We start from the raw sequence: 7,342 nt of genomic DNA, 5'->3' as shown, positions 1-7,342 counted from the left end.
CTCATGGACACTAAATGTCTTGAATTGTGGAACTGGGGCCTTGTGTGTCTCTTCCTAGAGACTTCACAGAAGAATGAAGCTAATATGAAGCTCTAGCATTCTTCCAGGTTTTAAAAGTAATCTCTTTCCTACAACAACGAATACTCCTCATATTTGGTGATAGTTGGAGTTGGGGGTTTTATTTTTCTGCTTAGATCGAACTGGAGGAAACAGTTTGATCATAAGGTTGACTGTGTGTTTCTCTCGCTGATTTCAAATTTTACCTTTTGTTTTTAAAATTGAGTAATATTATGTGGTATTGTATTTTTTTCCCTCTGGAGACACTGTCGTCATCCATGTTTAACCTGACTTGGGTTTGAGTCTCTTCTCGGTTGATATTTTTATGCAGCTAGGTACTGCAGAGATCGGCTGTCTTTGATCTGATAGCTAACATCTAGGTATTTTGTACTAGTCTCTTATTTATCAGATAAGGACATAGAAGTCTCTATATGGAGGCTTTGGGCAAATATTAATATGTATTTTGACAACTGACTCTAAAGACTAAAATGGATCATTAAAAATAAGTCTCAACGAAAACTTAGAAAGCAAGGATAACTGTTGAGGATTCTGGATATCGGTTAATCGTTGTTGTTAGGTGCTGTCGAGTCAATTTTGACTCATGATAACTCCATGTGACACAGTAGAACTGCCCCGTAGGGTTTTCTGGGCTGTAATCTTTATGGGAGCAGATCGCCAGGTCTTTTTTCCCGTGTAGCTGCTGGGTGGGTTTGAACTGCCAACGTTTTGGTTAGCAGTTGCACGCTTAACCGTTGCGCCACGAAGGCTCCATCAGTATAATAGTTGGGCAAAAAATCAGTATAATACTGGTCATACCCAGGCATTAGTGAAAACAAATAGAAAGCATTGGGTGTTAGAATGAGGATTTTGTTTGGTGGGTTTAAGTACTCACGAGGTTGTAATTGATGAGAAAGTTGTGGAAAACCAGATATAAACTTTTGATAATTTAAGAGTTTCCTTCTTCTTCCTTATTCCTTGTTCTTAAATGCTCTCCAGGCCTGTCGCCCTTTTCTTTCTTACTGGTCAAGAAGCGAAGAGTTAATACGATCAGACTCAGTAACATTTAAAGACTAGGTACACAACTCCTACTTGAAGAAAATACCGGGACCTTATGTCTCAAGGACCTGTGTATTTCAAACCAAGTTAGCTGTCACACCAAGAAATACTGCACAGAGAACATACAAAAGGGAAAAAAACAAAGAAACCCATTGCTGTTGAGTCGATTCCAACTCATAGCAGCTCTTAAGGACTGAGTAGAACTGCCCCATAGGGTTTCCCAGGCTGTAATCTTTACGGAAGCAGACTGCCGCATATTTCTCCTGCAGAGCAGCTGGTGGGTTCGAACCACCGACCCTTCGGTTACCAGCCACTGTGCCACCATACAGTTCAGTACAAATTAGGAGGTAGAACATAATCAGTTAATTAGGTGCGACAGGCCTTTTTTTTATCATTTTTTAAATTTTGATTCTCGCCCATTCTATGGAGTTTTTCAGATATACATTTTTTTGAACATAATTTTAGTGAGATCAAGTACCACTTCATTTAATTCATTACTTTCATTCATTATGACTTATAACATTTTAGATACTGTACCCAAGACGACATTTAGAACTTCAGTCATGTTTCATAAGTGAATTCATGATAAAATATAATTTTATTTATCTCTTCCTGCATCCCTGAGTGACAGTCATAATTCTATTAAGAATTGTTTATGTCAGAATTGACTAAAAGTTAAAGATTGTAATTCACTAACTTGTGCCACTAGTCTTGGCAAATATCATTTAACTCAAAGTCGATTGTATCCTCTCTGCTAGCCACTCCGTGCCCCTACTCTCTGCACCCCTACCTCTAAAAATCGCTACTCTTCATGACAAGAATGAATTAAAAGTTACTGCAACTGAAAAACCATTGCAGAAAGGAATAAATGATGTATAAAATATCCTAAGATCTAAACATGCTGTCAGAAGGCTTTATGATAATATTATGATTACACCAAACCGAAACCAAACCCGTTGCCATCGAGTCGATTCTGACTCATAGCCACCCTATAGTACAGAGTGGAACTGCCCCATAGGGTTTCCAAGGAGCGACTGGTGGATTCCAACTGCCTACCTTTTGGTTAGCAGCTATAGCTCTTAACCACTACAACTTCAGGGTTTCCTATGGCAAAGCATTTGTTTTTATTGTGATAAAATCCATTGTGCGTCATAAAGAAAGACTAACCGAAATAATTAGGCCTTTAATAGTTAACACCTGGAAAGCGCCTGTTTGATAGAAATGTTATGCTAATGACCTGTCCTCACCTTATGTTTTTAATCACAATGGAAAGAGAACTGCTTCATGACCCAGCCCCTGCCACAGTTGATTGGATTAGATGTTGAAAACCTGATTCAAACTGGAACAACCTGAGACTCACTTTTAGCGATTTAGAATTGGGACTTGGTTGGGATACTCTCTCTTAGGTGGAGGCTGTGTTGGCGTCCATTTTCTTCCATATGAACTGGGAGTACAGAAGGCTAGTCTGGAGAAAGAAGAGAGACAGACAGGGGTGGAGGAGGGAGAAGGAGATCGGGTCTTTGAAATATTCCTGTAATTTTATAATAAATTGCCCCTTATCACAGAAGCTGATTACGAGTGTAGCTTTTCTGCAACCTGAAGAATGCAACTTTCTCATCATTTATGATTTTACAGTTTAGTTTGTGAACACTGAAAATGATTTGAACTTTGTCTAATGTATATTTTAAGATCTCAATGGCAAAACATCTGTTATTTCGTACTTTAAATGAGTTTCTTTTTCCTAAAATGAATAATAAAAAAAAAGAAAGCGAGAACCACTTCAAAATGTATCATTTTACTGATACTCTCTTTCCTTCCCCTCCGCTCCCTAGATTTCCTAATCTCTTATTCATAGTGGTATCAAGCCCTTTATATTTGCATAAGGCAAATATAAAGTCAGTGTTTGTTGTTCCCATTTCACAGGCATAAATACTGAGAGTCAGTGGTTGGATCTCATGCTGTAACTCTCAAAGCTTATAAATGGTAGAATCAAGATGGAGCCCAGGACAGTAATCCAGTATGATTCTTAATCCAGTGTTCCTTGCAGTATAACCAAAAATTTGTATTAGAGCAAATGTCCACCTGATTTACAAAATTAAATTTTAGAGGCAAAGGCTGTGAATTAGAGGCAATAAATGATACTTTAAAAAAAAAAAAAAAAATCCTGTAGGTGTTGTGTTGATAAAGGAGACACTGTGATACAGGATAGATCTCCATGTGATAATATGTTCTATTTTAGAGTAGTAATAATGAAACTGCTTTGAAACTTAGTAAAATTCTAACAATCGCAAGGGTGCCAAATGTAGAACCAAGACGTTTGCCTTGTCTCACGCTTTCCCCAATTTTTTAGGTTCAGGTAAAGTCTTAGATAACATTCTTACATATTACCTCGCTGCTGGAACAAAGATTTACTGTTTTCCTCTAAAATCTCTCTCTGTATCCAAATATATCCTTTAGAGATTATTTTACTGTAGATAATTCTCACAAAGGCGCTGTGTAGAAAACAGAATAAGATTGTCTTAAACATTAAGCATATTAAAAATCAAAACAAAGCTTGAAGAGAGAAAAATGCCCGTTATGCTTGGCATGCAACCTTCCTGACCTCTCCCTCTGATGCAGAATTCAGTGCTACGCTGGCATAGTTTTCTCTAAATCATGTGTTTGCTCTGGGCATTCCTGCTCTACAGGATCTCGTGTGCCTTGCAGAGATGGGGAAAGTGTATTAGGTGGCTGTTGCCCTTTTCTTCCCATGGAGTAGATGGTTTCCCTTGAGGGAAAGTCAGCTTTCTCGTTTCACCCGTGTCTGTTGGTAATGCCCCTGCAACCCGAGTGTACGATCTAATTCTCTCGTGTGGGATTCAAGCACACCATGGTTCAAGGGGAATATTTTCTTTGCAAAGTTTTCAGCCTCTTTCCACTGGAATGAACACGCTTCAGAGTGTAATAGATCACTATTGAAATCGACGCTCTTCTGCTTTGTCTCTGACCGCAAAAGCAAAGACATAATATAAATGACTGCTGATTTAGCGGGACAAAGTTGGGTTCATAGCTTAATCCAGAAGTGGAATTAGAAGTTAAAGAATTACTACTTTAAATATCAATTTATTTCTTTTTATATTGAAAACTTTCCAAACACTGAAGTACTAATGACCAGGAAACTGTTCAGATATGGCCAGATGAGAAGTTGAAGGCATTAGTGCCTGATCTTGATTATGAATTTTATTGTTTAAGTAAAATTTTAGGACAAGCATGCCTTGTTTTCTAGGTTGCTGTTTTTCTGTGAATCATCTACAGTAGTCTTCATTTTCTTTAGTGTGAGAAGGATGTATTTGTACACTGATAGATACTGTACCGGGGCAATTATTTGGATTTATGCTAGACCATTCTCTTGAGAGAAATCACAGAGAAGAAGAGTAGTTAAGAATGTTACATAGGACTTCACCTAACTGCAGGAATGGCGGTGGGTGGGAGAGCATCACTGTAGACTTTGTTGTTGTTAGTTACCATGGAGCTGGCTCCAATCCACGCGACTGTGTATAACAGAATGAACCATTGCCCAGTCCTGGGCCATCTTCATTATCGTTGGTATGTTGGAGGCTATCGTTGTGAGTATTGTGTCAGTCTGTCTCTTTGAGCGTTTCCTTTTTGTCTTTGACCTTCTACTTTACCTAATATGATGTCTTCTATCTTCCAGCACTATATCGGACAATATTCTGTTGTGATCCATAGGGTTTTCATTGGCTAATTTTCGGAAGTAGATCTCCAGGCCTTTCCTCCTAGTCTGTTTAAATCCAGAAGCTCCGATAAAGCCAAATTACCCATGAGGGACCCTGCTGGTATTTGAAATACTGGTAGCATAGCTTCCAGCATCTTAGCAACATGCAGCCCACTACAGTATGACAAACTGGCAGATGGGTAGTGGACTGTAGACTTTAGGGATCTGTATCCTAGCACAGTAATCTAGTGTGATAGCAAGTTAGCACTGGTGGCTCCTCCAGTCTTTGCTGTCCTCTTCACTACATAGATCCTGTTGTCGTTGTGTGCCTTTGCGTTGATTCTGGCTCATAAAGACAAAACCGACTCATAGCAACCCTATAGGACAGAGTAGAACTGCCCCATGGGGCTTCCAGGGAGCAGCTGGTGAATTCCAACTGCCAGTCTTTTGGTTAGCATCCAAGCTCTTAACCACTGTACCTACATGACAGAGTAGAACTGCCCCATAGGGTTTCCAAGGTTGTAATCTGTACAAGAGCAGGTTGCCAACTCCTTTTCTCCCACGGGGCAGCCAGTGGGTTTGAATGGCCAACTTATGGGCTAGCAGCTAAGTGCTTAACCATTTTTTTAATTCTACAAAGTCATTTTTTAAAATTACATTTCTTTTTTTTTTCAGTTGTACTTTAGACGAAGGTTTACAGAGCAAGTTAGTTTCTCATTAAGCAGTTAATACACATATTGTTTTGTGACATTGGTTGCCAACCCCGCGACATGTCAGTATTCTCCCCTTCTCACCCTTGGGTTCCCCATTACCAGCTTTTCTGTCCCCTCCTGCCTTCTTGTCCTTGCCTCTGAGCTGGTGTGCCCATTTAGTCTCACTGTGTTTCATGGGCCTGTCTAATCTTTGGCTGAAGGGTGGACCTCAACAGTGACTTCAGTACTGAGTTAACAGGGTGTCGGGGGCTGAGCGCTCAGCTTTTTTGCCACCGGGCCTCCTTACATCGATCCTGTTACTTCTGAAGTCCTGGCAGATGCGTGTTCTGTGGCTGCTCATACACTATGATGGGAATGATGCTTGATGAGCCCGGCCTCTGCATTTAGAGGGATGCAAATTCTTGAATGGTCTATGTTTTTAATGATTGTCTGCATAATGATTTCGTAAAGAATGACCAGAATCGCTGGGCATTCCTTAATCAGGGAATGCTCATCAGCCATTATCCTTGGAAGACATCAGACTCCTTTAATGTGATCTCCCATGTGGAACCTTCGAATGTTCCAAGTTAACCAAACTTCAAAACCAGTGTACAGAGTCTGGTCTCAACTATGTGAAAGAAAATATGCGTGGAAAAGAGAAAGTTTGCTAGTATCTCTATCCAAGCAGTGGCATTACAACTGTTTTTCATTTTATTTAAGGCTTTTTCTTATTGATTTCTATCATAAGTTAGTTGGTTTTATCATCAGAAAAAAGAAAAAAGGACAATGAAATCAGTACATAAAATTGTGTATCTTCCATTAGCGGTGATGATTGAAAAAAAGTCCAATGTCTTGAAAGGACTCACAGAGTGATTGTTAATTTATCTAGTGGTGGTTGTGCTTTTATGAGCTTTATACAGTATTAATAACTTCTTGTGGGAAAATTTATTTTAAAAAACAGCATATTGCCCAATTAAAAGAAAGTATCTCCATTCTTACTATCTTCAACCAAGTTTAAACAGCATTGATCACCACTATTTAGAAAGGTCCTTGATAATGCTTACATTTTTTTTATTTCTAAGACTGCATCTGGGAGCTACATTTGTTTCAGGCTGGATTGTTGGGTGGGTAGAGATTACATAATTCTGTAGACTCCTGGGTGGGGAAGGAATTGGAAGGTAAGCTCCCTCTTATTTGGTTAAGCAGGAAAACCTGGTTCGGTCATCTGCCAATACCCGTGATTCTGCCTCCTTCCCTTTGCCCCGGAAACCCTGGTGGCATAGTGGTTAAGAGTTAATGGCTGCTAACCAAAAGGTCGGCCATTCAAATCCACCAGGCGGCCCTTGGAAACTCTATGGGGCAGTTCCACTCTGTGCTATAGGATCACTGTGAGTCGGAATCGACTCGACGGCAAAGGGTTTGGTTTTTTTCTGGTCCCCTGGCCCAGGCTCCACATTGGCCCTCATCATATGGACTCCAGCTTGATTTGCTTTCTAAAGTTTGTGAAGGGAGATGAGTTGGGAAGATTGATTTTTTTTCCATCAAATTTGGAAAAGAAGAAAGTATAATGGCTTTTGTTGACTCATCTCTAATCTGGTTGCATCTTCTCATTTTAATTATTGTGCTTGCAATTAAGGCTTCTTCCTAGGACTTTTTAGCAACTTCTGTTTTATCTGGAATAAAGGTTATGATAGCACGGGATGAGTTTTCTCATTAAATCTTTAATTTTGCCTTTTTTCACTGGAGATCTATTCAGGTGTCATTAAGTAACGTGAGTCATTAGAAAGAAAAACAACTTTTGAAAGTTTACTGTTGTGCTCTA

The 7,342-nt window shown here is 39.5% G+C and overlaps 1 protein-coding gene across 1 annotated transcript in view; it reads left to right on the top strand.

Annotated features, from left to right (window-relative positions):
• Positions 1 to 7,342, top strand: part of LOC111819585 (amyloid-beta A4 protein-like) — a 39,184-nt gene that overhangs the window by 591 nt on the left and 31,251 nt on the right. The window lies entirely within an intron of this gene.

Source organism: Trichechus manatus, unplaced genomic scaffold (assembly GCF_000243295.1).
Source record: "Trichechus manatus latirostris isolate Lorelei unplaced genomic scaffold, TriManLat1.0 scaffold00012, whole genome shotgun sequence".
In the NCBI taxonomy this organism is placed as follows: Eukaryota; Metazoa; Chordata; class Mammalia; order Sirenia; family Trichechidae; genus Trichechus; species Trichechus manatus.
Note: the sequence above shows the minus strand (reverse complement) of the source record. Positions and strands in the feature narration are given on the sequence as shown.